The sequence below is a fragment of the Spermophilus citellus genome (assembly GCF_964194105.1).
Source record: "Spermophilus citellus genome assembly, chromosome: 10".
Lineage (NCBI taxonomy): Eukaryota > Metazoa > Chordata > Mammalia > Rodentia > Sciuridae > Spermophilus > Spermophilus citellus.
In genome coordinates, this window is record NC_138197.1 from 107,433,601 (window position 1) to 107,450,189 (window position 16,589).

General features: G+C 37.1%; 1 long non-coding RNA gene across 1 annotated transcript in view; it reads left to right on the top strand.

Moving 5' to 3' along the window:
- The first annotated feature begins 517 nt into the window (after positions 1-517).
- Positions 518-16,589, top strand: part of LOC308658131 — a 38,759-nt gene continuing 22,687 nt past the window's right edge. Inside the window, exons 1-5 of the long non-coding RNA XR_014024145.1 lie at positions 518-678; positions 4,085-4,153; positions 4,483-4,555; positions 5,747-5,950; positions 10,520-10,668. This is a non-coding gene — a long non-coding RNA (uncharacterized lncRNA). The remainder of the gene's footprint in view (positions 679-4,084; positions 4,154-4,482; positions 4,556-5,746; positions 5,951-10,519; positions 10,669-16,589) is intronic.

The following is a 16,589-nucleotide window of genomic DNA, read 5'->3' on the forward strand; positions in this document are numbered from 1 at the left end:
AAGAGGTCAAATGAAGGTCACTGGACAGATTTCTCTGTTTGTTATATGGTAGAATGTATTTCTTCTGATGATGAAAGTATTGCTAATAGTATTCAATACTATTAATCACCTTGACTCTCAAATAAAATAAATCCAACTAGAAAAATAGGATCAACCTAACCTAATACTGTAATACTCTCAAGCATTAGATTTTGTAAAAACATCTTTCCCCAGTGACTGTTGGAGTGTTTGGAAAAAAGCCTCCCTTTTTTGCAAATTGATTTTTGTCTTGGCTGCAGTGTTTGCTTGTTTAAGCATTAATGACTTGATTTGGAAAGAAATAGCTTCCTGTATGGCCTGGATTAAGAAGAGTCATCTTTACTACTGCCAGAAATTGTGTACAAATGCTGGCATGTAAACAGTGTAACCCATGACATTTTTTTTTTTTTTCAAACACCCAAACAGGCAAGGTGACACACATGGCTTAAGAGCTAAAAGAAACATGAGAGCTGTAATGCAGAGTTACAGTTGGAAGTGCTAAATTTCCCTTGAGACCAAGGGGAAAGCTTCCTGTTCTTTGTAGATTGGTCTATTATTGGAATACATTTGCCCACATTAATCCTCAAAGTAATTAAATGGAAGGAAATGATTAAATAACCAAGAAAAAAGTGACTGCTGCATCTGAAGATTTCGGGCATAGTAAGAATTTTAAAAATATTTTCATGTTTATTTTTTATGTGGTGATGGGGTCCTCATGAATGCTAGGCAAGTGCTTTACCACGGAATACTCTCCCCAGCCCTCCATAGTAAGATTTTTATTATTGTTGATTAGTTAAACTTGAACATTATTTATGGAAACATCTTCTAGCTAACGTAGGGTACTGAATATGTGTGTGTGTATGTGTGTGTGTGTTTGTGCATGCACACAAATACTGCTGAAATGAAATAAAGTGCTAGTCTAAATAAAAATGGATTTTTTAAAATCATGGATACTTTTATAAAATTATGGAAGGCATAAAGTTTATACAACGCTCTGCCAGTTTAGAAAAGAAATATTATATTTTCTCTCCAATTTCTTACAAATGGAAAAATTATTTAATTGAACTTAACTGTGAGGTAGAACACAGATCCTAACACTGCTTTAGTAAATGTTAATTTTACCATGCCACTTCCATTTGTAGTGGTTTCTGTAATCCTGGTTCTAGACTTCATTCTTCTTACTTAATCTTGGATAAGTCACTTTATATTTCAGAATTTCATAAAAATTAAAGGGATGGGTTTGTAACTTTTAGGTTTCTTCTGGCTCTCAAATGCTATACATCTACAAAAATATTATAAACCACAAACGAGAGCACATGTGGAATTATTAAAATTCAAGTTACCATCAAAAGAAATAGGAGTAGAACATAAAAGATGCATCACAAAATATGGCACAAACATATCTGTGACCTTCATAAAATGAGATTATATGTTCTTCAAGAACTTTGTGCTATGAGAAGAAACCAAATCAATGTGAACTAGCCTTCTAAAGATATCCATTTTATGCCTCTTTGCATTCTTCAATGATTTTTGAGCATTGAAAATGCATTACATTTTCAGGTTTTAATGCATTTAAATGAAGTAGTTCTAAACAGTTACCAAAAACATTCCTTTTAAAGTAACAGTCTATATTTATAAATAACTTTAAGACACAAAATTAGATAATGAGTCTTGTCTTGGTGACAAGAGGAAAATAAAGTGCCTGCTCTGGAGATTGAGTGCATTAACTCTTTTAGTCCATATGTGAATTCTTAGGAACTTGTCTCTTTTAATGCTCTGGAAAAAAATTATAATAGTTCTCTCAGTGCAAAATGATCAGATTGTTCCATGCTGGCTCGGTTATTTTGCCTGAATTAACTAACAGGGGTAGACTGTTGCATATTTGATTTGGACAGGAAATTTTGTGAGATATTGGTGAATACTTTTAGTCTTGTATGCATTTATCTATATTTATCTATATCCATATCTCTATATCATTTTAGCAAGTATTAACTGAACTCCCAGTACATTCCAATCATATAACAATGACACAAAGATCTGTACTACCAAATGCTTGTTTGGGGGTAGCTATTCATGAAAAAGTGAATTAAGGAATGAGGAGAAATATACAATGTGTAACTTTTAACATAAAGTTATATTGTACTAGAATTAAAACCAAATTGCTTTAAGACAACAGAGGAAAAAGAAACTCATTTTGACTGATATTTCTGGAGGGATCACATTATGGACAATTTCACAGAAGATACATTTAGAATGTTGAAGTTATATCATGATTTTTAATCATCAGGGGTGAGAAAAGTGAAAGCATGGTGTGATAGTACATGGTACATCTTGAAACTGGGGTGTGGGCCACAGGTTTGAACCACAAATGAGATTGATGGACATGATAGATAATGGTATAGTGTGAGTATTGAAACCTGACTTGGAGGACCTTGACTTTGTTGCTTAAGGAACCTGTTGAAGAGTGTGTTTGTCACTATGAACAACCCTAAATATTATATGAAACATCAGGGAAGAATGGGTGACTTGCTGGGTTGTCTTCTCTGGGAAGAGAGTTAATGTTTTTTTTTTTTTTTTTTTTTTTTTTAAAGTAAAACATCCACTTGGTGACAATTGGTGACTACTCTGTGTTTACCAAAACCCATTTTCTTTTCTTCCTGGATATATAAACAATTTTGCACACACCCTTGCATTTAGATGTGGTCAACTGACTGAATTCAAGATAACAGAATGTGGGTAACAGTATTGAATCCCACATCTGATTCTTAACAACTTTTCAGGGCATCTTCTTCCTCCTCCAGCCCATCTCTCATTTGCTGGCTGACTGAAAGGAACTGGAAGACTCAGAGACGATAGTCACAAAATGCAAGAAATCTACATCCCTCAATGATGGGACTTCAACAGTTGTAAGAAGCCAATCATCAGCAGATTAGATTCAAAAGAGAAAAAATGAAGTGCTGTGTAAAGCTACTAGGATTTTAGCTTTTCTGCTATGGCAGAAGGTACATCCACTAGTGTATAAATTCAGGAATTCTTGTTCAATGAATTAGGAGAACAGTTTACAGGCAAGTGCCAAGTGCTACATAATAAAGCACCAATAGTTTGTTCTGTGATTGGCTTAAGGTTTCACCTGGGCTTCCTCAGGTGGCTGTGTTCAGGTGGCGAGTTGGCTGGTGGTTGAACTCAGCTGTGATGGCCAAGTTGATCCTTAAGGAGATCATATCAGGGGTTTCAGAACAGTGTTCCAATAGAGTGAGAGGGAGCCATGGAGTTTTTGAGATATTTTTTCAAAGTAGTGCAACACTATTTTTCCTGCATTCTATTGGTCAAAGGAAATCAGAGAGCCAGACCAGATTCAGGGGCTAGGAGAAGAGCTTTCACCTTTTTTGATAAGAGGTAATTTCATTTTGCTCAAGCCCCATGAAAGTGATTGGAACACACTAAGTGCTTAGTAAATGGTTGTTGAATACATGCACAAATGGAGAGAATGGGTTGGGGTCCTGAAAAATAAGGATACAATATTGGCACAGCTGCTATTGGGAAGGATAAAGGGAACCAATCGTGGGTAAGTAAAAGAATTGCTGAGCAGCACTGACAGTCCAGCTGAGCTTGAAAATCATAACTTTGTTTTAGAGCCAATTTTCTCCAACTGCATTTGATAGCTTGGGAGCAAGCCCACAGAAACAGATGGTTGGGTTGATCCAGGTTACGAATTGGACTCTCTAAACTAGCAGTAGTGGGAGGTCTGTGCCTCCCTTAGCTCACTGCTTGCTCAGGAGCTGACCACTAGCTCTTCGTGGAATGTGCTGCATCCTCAATGCCCTTACTTAGTTTGGTCCAATGTCCGATATGAAAATTCCATGTTGAATTCCAAAGTAATTCAATTGAGGCTATAACCTTCATGATCCAGGCCCAATGTAAGGGATGGATGCACACACGGACACATACTCCCCACCTCCCCCCAGAGAGAGAGAGAGGGCGGCAGTGGGGAGAAATCCACTTGGATTTTTTTTGGAAGGCATCAAGAGGACTGAAATTTTTGAATTTCTTTTTCTTTTCTTTGCAGTTGTTTTATATACCACTTGAGTCTCCTATTTCAGCCTCATCACTCTTGCCTGTCACTCTAGTCTTCAAGGTGAGCGATCTTATGATTATTTCTTCTATTAATCTCCCTTGCCTCTGACCTGAGTCAATAAATTCCCTTTTTTTTCTTCTGGCCCATTAGAACTTTCTTTCTATCTGTATCACAAAAGAGAAGGGAGGATCTGAAGGATTCGGGCTTGTCTTCAAAGACAAGGATGAGGGTGAAAAAGGAATGTGAGGGGAGGTTGAGTGGTATTTTCACTACAAGGACTTTTAGGTAGCTCAGGGGGTGCTAAAGATGGTGACTATTTCTATCTTAGTATTTTTTAGATTTTCATTTATTTATTTATTTATTTATTTATTTATTTTTTTACCTGTCAGACTAATTTTACCTTCCTTCAACTTTCTGGATGCTTTGGACCCATCTTTACTTCCTTGGTCTTCTTTGCCCAAGGTGAGTTACCACTTTTCCTATGTCACAGGGCTCACAGCCAAGTTCCCTTTTGCCTCCAGTTCCTAGCCTCAGACAAACCCCTACCTTTGTCCATCTGCATCCCCACCCAGGGGAAATCAGCAAGGAGCAGGTAAGTAAGCCAGAGAATCAGGACTCTTGTATTTGGATAAAAGATACTGAAGCAGAGGAGGTCAAAGACTTGGGGATGCCTTGTGGGTAGTGTGGTTCTGTCTGAAGATGGACACGGGAAGAGAACAACTGTAAACCAAGTGTCAATGTCCTCAAAGAATGTAGGGGTCACATTGGTCAATGGTGAATGAAGAGGGTGACAACAGTCTCAGTGGGTGGAAGGTTCCCAGGGTGCAGCAATATGGTGGGTCAGGAATCAGCTTGGGGGAAGTTGGAGGCCTGCTCTGCCTCTTTGCTATGAGAAGCTGAGTGAAGAGTGGGGGAACAGCACCCCGTGTAGGAATATTGCAGAGAGGAGAATCTGCAAAGTTATGTTGAAGCGGGGCACCAATCTAGATAAAGGATTTCCCCTTTAATGTTTGAGTTACCAGTCCTGATAGACAACTATGAGCTTCTGAGAAACGTGATGCTTCCAGGGCAGTCCTGGAAATCTCAGTGGATGCTTTCAGGCTGCAGATTCCAGGATAACAGTAAGAGGATGCATTATCCACAGTTTGAAGAAAGTTACTTTCTCAGCTGTTTTGATAATCCAAGGCCAATCTTTTAGTAAAATTCCTTAATTCATTCTTTTATCAAGTAGTTATTGGTCAGAAAAAAAAATAAAACAAAATAAAACAAACAAAACTAGGTACTGGGGTGATCTAAGGATAAATAAAATGACTCCTCTCTTTAAGCAGTTTGGGGTCTTTTTAAGGCAACAGCAAATAAATAGATAATTTAAAATAAAGTATAAGTCCTAGAGATAAGTATGGGTTCCATGGAACACAGATAGGGGGCCAGAAGGGATGTATGAAATGAGATCAGAAAAGACTACAATGAGAGGGAGAGGGCTGAGCTGTGTTTTTAATGAGTTAATAAGGTCACAGTGCGTGTGTGTGTGTGTGTGTGTGTGTGTGTGTGTGTGTATGTGTGTGTGTGTGTGTGTAAGGGGGGGATTGAGGTCCAGGAATAAGAGGGTGGACATTAATCAAATCACTGTATTTCAACTCTATTTCATCCTAGGTAGACAGAGCCTCAATTGTTGAATCAAGTTTGACTCAACATCCAATGTGTCAGCATGTTCCACATTCTTTCCTTTCTCAAGGGAGAGGAAGTCAAGCCTATACTCACTTTGGTAACTGATCCTGTGTGAACCATGCTGGTCCCTAACCAGCCCTGTCTGAGGCCAGAAGGACACTTGTCCTATTGACTCCACTTGATCACCAGGTATCTTGAAGGAAACCAGTGTCAACACACTGGTCTTCAAGCTGTTAGGAACAGTGTTTCCATTCTATATATTCAAAAGGGTCTGGTGCCTTAAACTCCGGGCAGCCCAGTTTGAGAGTTACCTTAATGTGAAAGTTATTTTAAAAGAACTGCACAAGAAAGGACCCGTTCACTTTTCTATTTTAGTGCTAACCACCCATGGATAACAAATAATAGCCATATTGAAGAGTAGACGTTTTGGTGGGAAAATGCTGTGCACAAGAGGAGGCTTGGCTGGTCGTGATGTTCTGGTCAACATGGACCGTTAAGAACATAATTTATGTGACTTCCTCTTCTATTACTGAAGCTGCAAGACTGTTCTCCCTATTCAGACTTCCAGGATACATTGTGTTGCTTGCAGTGGGGAGCTCTGCTTGTGCTCAGTTATTTATGGCTTCTGAAAATAGAGAACAAGAGATAGCAAACCTTTTATCTGATGTTCACTATAATTTGGACAATTGCAGAGTACTTTCAGCTCTAGGTCTCGAGCATTTGGTGGGACACTAGAGTTGAATCTGTGATATCGTAACTACCTAAAAAGAATGAAAGAGGGGAAAAAAAGGATTAGAATTTGATAGGGAACCAGTTTTTCAGTTGTTAGTTTTTTCCTTTTAAAGGGTATATAAAGATCCAACTTTGAACCTTGGAAAGAAAATATTTTATCTTCTATAGTCTTAGTTAGATGGGGTGGGTAGGATTCTAGTTGAAATTGACAGGCAGAGAGGTGGGGAATTTTAATAAAAAGATGAGATACTTTCATGATAGGCAGATCTGAGTTAAGGCAGTTCTGCCCACTAGACACTGTTACAGTAATCATTTCCTTTGGGTCTTGAAAAATGACTATTGACATTAACTTCTCTCTCTGGGTACCTGTAAATGAATTCCAGCTTTATGGAAGAACTATAATACTTTTAGTTAAAACTAAAAGAAAAATCAGTAGGATGATAATTTTATAGATTTCACTAAAATCCCCAGTACTTATTTTATCAGCCAATAAATTTTTAGTGAGCACCTACTGTGCACTTTCCTATTAGGAAAATGGACAAAGAATGAGAAAGGTAAAATATCTAGTTTCATTAAAATCTGAGTCCAGCAGGAAGGAAGATCACTGAAATAATGAATCAGTTATGGTTAGAACATGTATTGTAATGGATAAGAACAGGGTTCTAGGAGACTGTGCATTAGGACAAAGGAAAAGTTGGGGGGATGGGGCAGGATGAGAAGCAAGAACATCAAAGCAAAGATGTCTGTGTATTCAAAGGGCCTGGGTAGGAAGGGAATTAGTACTTCAGTAAAATCAAATGAAGGGCTGGGGATGTGGCTCAAGTGGTAGCGCGCTCGCCTGGCATGTGTGCGGCCCGGGTTCGATCCTCAGCACCACATACCAACAAAGATGTTGTGTCCGCCGAGAACTAAAAAATAAATATTAAAAAAAAAATTCTCTCTCTCTCTCTCCCCTCTCTCACTCTCTCTAAAAAAAAAAAATCAAATGAAGGCTTATGTGACTGGATAAAAGAAAACAGGGGGAGAGTAGCAGAAGATAAGTCTGGAGAGATGGAGGCAGCTAAGCCATGCTGGGTGTAGTGGACTTGACAGAAGAGAAAGGGGAGTTACTGAGTAACATGTTAAACAGAATAGTTCAATGAAAGTGAAATAATGCATTCTATTATTGCTTACAAAAGTAGCATTTCTTCAGATTTTTTAAAGTGAAGACACACTTCTTCAATTTAATTGTTATTCTAACTTCTTGCACACATGGTAAAGAAGATAGTTTGAATATCATTCTTTTTATTTTGAAGTCATTTTGATGCATAAACACTTATAAATAGCAAATCTGCTGAATTGAGTTATCTGTTGTATTGGGACTTGGAATGGGTGAATCACTTATCAGCAATCAAATACCAAATACCAGAAATATATCCAGATACATTTTTAATATTTATTTTTTAGGGTTTTTTTTTTTTTTAGGTAGACACAATAGCTTTATTTTTATGTGGTGCTGAGGATTGAACCCAGTACCTCACGCATGCCAGGCAAGCGCGCTACCACATGAGCCATATCCCCAACCCCAGATACATTTTTAATTAAAGAAAAAACCTCAAGCCCTAGGACCTCTATCTATGAATTAAATGTCCCATATCTAACCAAAGTGAATTTCAAAACTTGGTGGCAAATATAAAAACTAGAAAAAAACATGTAGAGACATTCTTTACAGTTCTCAAGGAGAAGTCAAATTTTCAAAGGCTAATAGTATTACCGAAACACCTGGCTCCATCCAATACTGGTGAGGACCTAGGGCGGCAGGATAGGGAGGTCCCGTAAGATGAGGCTTCATGCTAGATTAAAACACAAAACTTCCCAACTCTAATATTTATGAAGCGCTCTCCAGGATTTATTGTCCTTGATGGTACTAACCCCAAATTCCAAATTTTCTAGGACAGTCTTGTTATAAAATATTCTCTTACATTGTGTTAGTTTTTTGGACAACAATGTGACTCCCTCGGTTTTAGGAATAGACATTAATTATATCTAGCAATATCAAGATTCTCTTCCTCTGCTTTTCTCATCTAGGATATCCTTTTCCACCTCCTCTCTGTCCTCTTTCTTCCCTTCCTCTTTCTTTTTCTGACTCATTCTAAAAACCCAATCTTGAATCCCTGACCTTGGGTATTTTTTTTTTGGGGGGGGGCAGTGCTGGCCATTGAAATCAGGGCCTCACATAAGATAAACACCTGCTCTATACTTTGAGCCCTAGGTCCTCAATCTATGAATTAAATGTCCCTTATCGATTGCTTTGCCTTTCCTGTCTTTGAAGAGTATTCTTTCTGAATTCTCAGTCCTTCTAAGCTTGGCTTTTCAAATTCATAAGTGACTATATGTTTAAAGGACCAGAAACATCAAAAACATGAAGACCAGCTCATAAGTTGAAGGAATTTCATTCTTAGTGTTCTTCATATTATTATTGGCCAAATGTCAATTCTGCGATGAACATAATTTGGAGTTACTATGCTAAAAGATAATTTCTTAAGACCAAAAGAAAGAGGAAAGCTATTTTGTTTTGTTTTGTTTTGTTTTGCAATGTTTCAGGGAAGAAATGTCACTCATAGGGAGCAATCAACTGGACAATCCTTAAGGCACTAGGAAGAAAGTGATGATGAGAGTGATCTAATAGCTCCTGCTCTAGAAAGCTGATTATGCACCAACCATATGCAAAGTGCTTTCTAGACATTATCACATTTAATCTTCTTAACAACTGTGTATGAAAGATTCATTTATTCTGATATTAAGAATAAGAAAATTGAGGCTTAGAGATTTTTAAAAAATTTTAAAGTCATTGCACTAATTAATGGAAGAACCAGAATTCCTAGTCTGTCTAATCTGACTTCAGAGTCTATACTGACAATCAGTATCAAGGACACAGCAACTGAACTGCTTTGTGGTCAAGAGATGTCACTGCAGGTAGAGTATCCTTACTCCTTCCTACTTGGAGTATCTTATTCCCTCCTCTGTTTCTTATAGCATCACTTTCTGTCCCCTTTCAGTGATGCAGGGTCTAGGTTTTAGAGCTTCAGTGAACTGTGTATGCAAATAAAACAGGGAACATCCTACTGAGATACAAGTGTAAGCAATGCTGCTGCAAAGAGCCAACAAAACAATATGGTCCTGGCTCATGTAGGAAATAGCAGGGACATATAGATAAGCAGGTTTCCAATGGATTTACAAGACCATAAGATGGGGGAGCTACGTGCCAGCATTGAGTTCTCTTAACACTATTAGTCATCCTTTAGGTAAAGAGTGTAAGGGGCTCATGTGCAATAGAAGTAACAGCCAGGGAACAATACATATTCAACGTGAACAGCACTGATCTTAAATTTTCATATTCATGAGGACTACAAACTTTAAGTGATATGGTTTGGATACAGGGTGTCCCACAAACGCTCCTGTGCTAATGCAGAAGGTGAAATGGTTAGATTATGAAAATTATCACCTAATCAGTATATCCTAATTTGAATGGACTAACTGGGTGGTAATTACAGGTAGAGGGGGCCTGGACGGAAGAGTGGGTCGCAGAAGGTGTGTTCTGAAAGGACTCACCTTCCCTGTGGCTCCTTCCCTTCTCTCTCCCTGCTTCCTGGCTGCTTTGCTCTGCCACATTCTTCTACCACAATGTTCTGCCCCATCTTTGGCTCAGAGCAATGAAGTTAGCCCACCATGGACTAAACCTCTGAAACGGTGAGCCAAGATAAACTTTTCCTCCTCTATGTTGTTCTTGTCAGGTATTTTGGTCATAGCAATGCAAATCAAACTAACACAGGAAGATTCTGTTTCAGGATCTTTTGTTAAATGAACAGATGTCTGTGAGGCACATTTCAGTGCACTTTCTATCAATGGTTCTTCTCCATGCTGATTTCTGATGCTAAAAGATAATTTCTTAAGACCAAAAGCTCCTGGTTTCAAATTAGGACTATGTCTGTGTGTGCATGCAGTAGAATAAGAAACAACTAAAATGTGAATTCCCTTCCCTTTCAGCTGCTCCTGGAACTTATTGATCACGCCATAAACAGCAATTTTAGGGTTTTGAGAGAGCTTCTTGCTGACCTTTTTGTTCACTTGGCTTCTTCCTTTCCTCCTCCTACCCGAAAACTTAAACAGAACCTGCTTTTGCCTGAATGACCCAGGTAACAACCTACTTTAGCTTGAGCTGCTTAGATATTTCAGCTAAAAATGGCTTATTTCCATGAGTCACTTGGATAATTGCTTTAGTCTGCTGGCCCACTTAGCGGGGTGGGCCCCAGGTGTGAAGTGCAAGTGTCAGAGAGGACTTCATTGCTCCCACTCCATGAGAGCCCTACTTTAGTTTCCAGATGCCTGAAGCAGCACAACTTAGATTTGCTTTCAGCCTTTGAACCTCTTTCTGTTTGATGGATCATCTTTGTCATATGACAAGAAAGTCTATCTTTGTAGGGCAATTTTCTATCACATGTGTGTAGTTTTGTGGTTTCAAAAAAGCAATACTTCAGCAAGTGCTTCTTAAGTACTTACTAGATGAGTGTTGGGGAGGATTCAAAAAGAAGGAAGGACAACATTTCTTGCTCAAGATGAGCGTGCACAGGGAGACTGGTCAATAGGAACATTAGAAAGTACCTATGTGTCTATTACCTGTTTGGAAGTGTAATTGATGTTAGAGAAGGACAAACCAGAGTTGGAGAAAGATAAAATAGGTGGAGAGATCCACAGGAGAATTTACCCTCGACTACTAAAGGTATAGGTGCATTTGCCATGTTTTTTTTTTCTGCAAATTTCTTATATAGTTTTACAAAATGTAGCCTATTTTAATTTCAGCATGCAACCACTGACAAGAAAGAGTTTCTTATTTAGAAGGTGAACTCATGGTTCATGGTTCTACAAAGGAAAGACAGCAGACAGCTTTGGCTCTAAAAACACTTGAGGTATTTAGGGAAAAAAATCACTATATAGTTTACTTTTATGACTGAGTTTTTTATGTGCTTTTAAGAGTAAAAAATAATAATAATAAAGAAAAAGCACAGAGAATGAAAATAAAACAAAACAAACAAACAAAAAAAAACCCCAAACCTGCCTCTTTGAATGGTCAACATTGAAAAACTAAACCTTATATGACTTTTCTTGAAGGTCTATTTATAGTAACGAAGGATATGTAGTGTCCCAGCTTCAATTTAAAATTTCAGTTGCTATAATTTCATAATACAACGAAGCAAGCTTTTCTCTTGATATTTTTTCTTCTCTATTCCCTCAACTATAAAAATGGCAGGATTTTAAAATTAAGTGATGGGACAAAAATGTTTTTTTTAAATAGAGACTTGAACTTTGATGTAAGAGCTTGCCATTTCTATGCTTACACAGTTTAAATTCTCTGGCAAGAAACTTTTAGGCTTGAGATAAATGTCATGAACATGATTTTGAAGGTCAGGCTGGTGAACCACCAAAAAATGTCTGACAGCTCCAAAAGGGAATATTTACATCTGGCTTGTGGCATCGTGATCTCTGCCATGATGTAGTCAGGTTGAATAAGTGGAGCAGTGTGAACCATACCTCGATAGAACTTGGCATTTGACCCCAGAGGCCTTTATGCCTCTTTTTATCCTCTTTTCTCTCCTGCCTCCCGCCATGTGAGCAGAGCAACCATAAAAATCTACCAGCTTTCTGCATGAGCACTTGGCCTGGTTTCCCCTGTAATACCTGTAATACATGAATCAATCCCAAATTAACTTCACTGACAGCAGAACATTCCTGACTTTGTGAATTCAAGTATAAAATACACTAGAATATATGATCAACCAGATTTTCTTGCTAAGTAGGTTGTTCTATTTAGCTGAATTTCTGGCTATTTAAGAATGCATTCTATGCTTATTTTTGTTTTATTTTTTGTTTTTGGATACATTTTTTAAAAGAGTTGATTTTTTTTGACATTGGAAGTATGGCTTTAAAATATTAGTTGATTTTTCTTGACATTTCTGGTATTATGACATCCTCAGATCATCATTTTCAACACCAATAGTCAAAAGATAATAGTGTAAATGTAGAAGGAAGACAAAGTTAGTTACTAAGGACCAAGATTAAGGCAAAGGGGATGCACTGACATGGGCAAGAGACAGTTTAATTAACTAGGACTATACTGCAAGGAAAGTTCCTCATCACTGATTTGAATTTGATAATGAACCCTGTTTTATTTAAGCTGGATTTTAACAGAAAATCATAAGGAATCTGTATATTTTTATATATTTATGATATCACATCTTCAAAACAGCAGAATAAGTTTCTTCCTCTGTTTCTCAGTTCATTTTGATAGGGAAAAAAAAACCCAGACACATACAAACTAGGTGAAAGAGTATGGAAAATGATTACAACATTTTCTCCACATTACATCAGGGGCATTTAGGACACTTTCCTAAAAGTAGAATGTATCACCATTTTTTGAAACCATATTTTGTTGGGCACAAGCAGAAAAGATTAAGGAATATGCATTCTTGACACCAACCTTTGGTTTGTAGGTTGAAAGAAGTATTAAAATGAACATAGCTAGTTACCGGGAAGATGCAGGGTATGGCAAAATGGATGGAGAGCACTCTTAGAATACAGATATATGTCAGACTATTAGGAAAATTATCTTTCAGTGAATCAGGGAGAGAAAAGAAAAGGCTCTTGACACATGGTATATAATTTCATGCAGAGTTTTAAATGCCGTTCTGCAAGTAACCCCAAAGTGTCTAACATGAATAAAAATGAAGAATGAGTGTGTGTGTGTGTGAATGTGTGTATATATATATATATATATATATATATATATATTTCAAGTATATATGTATATATATTAAAGTATATATATATATATATTTAAATTTATATATATTTAAATTCAGATACTTATCTGTGTTCCTCATAACCTGAACATTGCTTTAGTCTGTTAATTATAGAAAACAGTCTCTACCTCTTCTGAGTCTGCATGCTTTTCTTTAAAAAAGACACTAAAAACCATTTGAAACCACTAAGATTTAATACATGCTTTTACCTAAACCAAGCACAAACTGACACTGTTGAATTCATACAGAGATAAAACTAGAATGATGATGAGAAACAGTGTGAGAGAGAGTTCAGAGTATTGATCTTGCACAGACAGACATAGGCTTGAAAATCCATCCTGACACTTTCTTACTATATTACTTTGGGCCGTTTACACTGGAGAATTTCAGTTTTACTCCAGTGTGATAAGGGGTTAATGGTGATTATTGTATGACCAAATTATATCCATATCATTCTCTTCAATTTACAGGTTGATCTATTATATATTTAAATACCTGGCATGGTGTAAGTACCTGATATTTCTCTTAATTTTAAGATGACAGAAGGCAACATAAAAAAAATTGTTATACAAATGACAACCAAGTTTCCAAAATAAACTGATGTATTCAAAGTATAGTAAATTGTGACACTGATTCATTTGATTACTGATTCACCTACTAGACCATGAATATGGCACATGCTTATTGAGATTGCTACAGTATCCAGGATAAATAGAAGCAAAACTTACCTGTCATCTTTTCAGTCCTGGTCCAATGCTCTTCCATGGCATTTGTTTTTTTTTTTTTTTTTTGCATGGTACTTTTTTTTATTTTTTTTATTTTTATTTTTTAATTTTTTTTATTGGTTGTTCACAACATTACAAAGCTCTTGACAAATCATATTTCATACATTAGAATCAAGTGGGTTATGAACTCCCATTTTTACCCCAAATACAGATTGCAGAATCACATCGGTTACACATCACATTTTTACATACTGCCATATTAGTGACTGTTGTATTCTGCTACATTTCCTCTCATCTACTATCTCCCCTCCCCTCCCCTCCCATCTTCTCTCTCTACCCCATCTACTGTAATTCATTTCCTTCCATGTTTGTTATCCCATTCCCCTCATAACCTCTTACATATAATTTTGTATAACAATGAGGGTCTCCCTCCATTTCCATGTGATTTCCCTTTTTTTCTCCCTTTCCCTCCTGCCTCATGTCTCTGTTTAATGTTAAACTTTTCTTCCTGCTCTTCCTCCCTGTTCTGTTCTTAGTTGCTCTCATTATATCAAAGAAGACATTTGGTATTTATTTTTTAGGGATTGGCTAGCTTCACTAAGCATAATCTGCTCTAGTGCCATCCATTTCCCTGCAAATTCCATGATTTTGTCATTTTTTAGTGCTGCGTAATACTCCATGGTGTATAAATGCCACATTTTTTTTATCCATTCATCTATTGAAGGGCATCTGGGTTGATTCCACAGTCTAGCAATTGTGAATTGTGCTGCTATGAACATCGATGTGGTAGTATCCCTGTAGTGTGCTCTTTTAAGGTTTTCAGGAAATAGTCCGAGAAGGGCAATAGCTGGGTCAAATGGTGGTTCCATTCCCAGCTTTCCCAGGAATCTCCATACTGCTTTCCAAATTGGCCGCACCCGTTTGCAGTCCCACCAGCAGTGTACAAGAGTACCCTTTTCCCCCACATCCTTGCCAGCACTCGTTGTTGTTTGACTTCGTCATGGCTGCCAATCTTACTGGGGTGAGGTGGTATCTTAGGGTGGTTTTGATTTGCATTTCCTTGACTGCTAGAGATGGTGAGCATTTTTTCATGTACTTGTTTGATTGTATGTCCTCCTCTGTGAAGTGTTTGTTCATGTCCTTGGCCCATTTGTTGATTGGGTTGTTTGTTTTCTTATTGTCTAATTTTTTGAGTTCTTTGTATACTCTGGATATTAGGGCTCTATCTGAAGTGTGAGGAGTAAAAATTTGTTCCCATGATGTGGGCTCCCTATTTACCTCTCTTATTGTCTCTCTTGCTGAGAAAAAACTTTTCAGTTTAAGAAAGTCCCATTTGTTGATTCTTGTTATTAACTCTTGTGCTATGGGTGTCCTGTTAAGGAATTTTGAGCCCGTCCCCACAATCTGTAGATCAGAGCCAACTTTTTCTTCTATCAGATGGAGAGTCTCTGATTTGATATCTAGCTCCTTTATCCACTTTGAGTTGACTTTTTTGCATGGCGAGAGGAGGGGATTCAGTTTCATTTTGTTAACATCATCAAAATGGCGATATTACCAAAAGTTCTCTATAGGTTTAATGCGATGCCAATCAAAATCCCAATGGCATTTCTTGTAGAAATATATAAAGCAATCATGAAATTCATATGGAAAAATAAAAGACCCAGAATAGCAAAAACAATTCTAAGCAGGAAGTGTGAATCAGGTGGTATAGCGATATCAGATTTCAAACTATATTACAGAGCAATAGTAATAAAAACAGCATGGTACTTGTACCAGAACAGGTGGGTGGACCAATGGTACAGAATAGAGGACACAGAGACTAATCCACAAAGCTAGAACTATCTTATATTTGATAAAGGAGCTAAAAATATGCAATGGAGAAAGGATAGCATCTTCAACAAATGGTGTTGGGAAAACTGGAAATCCATGGCATTTGTAATAATAAAAATTTTCTAAGGTTGAGGGAAAGGGGAGAAGGAAAAAATTTGAGAATTGTAGAATATTTCAGAATTTCATTAGGAATGAGAGGTAAAGTGTTTTCTCATCTCATATTGTGATAAACAAGAGTGAATCAGAACAGTTATTTGTTGAGAAAGCATAATTTGCATTAAAAGCTTGAAGACATCAGACAAAGTTAAGAAAATATGAATATAAAAATAAGAGAAAGTTGTGATCACAAAAATTTAGGAAGTATATATATATATATATATATACACACACACACACACATCATATATATATATACACACACATCATATATATACACACATATATACACACACACACACATATACATACATACATACATACATACTGCTTTAGAAAGGTGCTATGACTTGGGTTAAGGTCCTGCATATTTCCTGTGTTTGCCCATAGTTCTATGAGAGGTATGTGGAGGGGCAAAAGGGACAAAGTGGCAATATGTATGGAAGTACAGCAAAACAGTGCAGATATTCTCTGACTTGAAGGAGCTTATTGTCATGTTGAAATAATAGAATATTTGTCAATATAAATCAACAGCATGTCTAAAGGCAT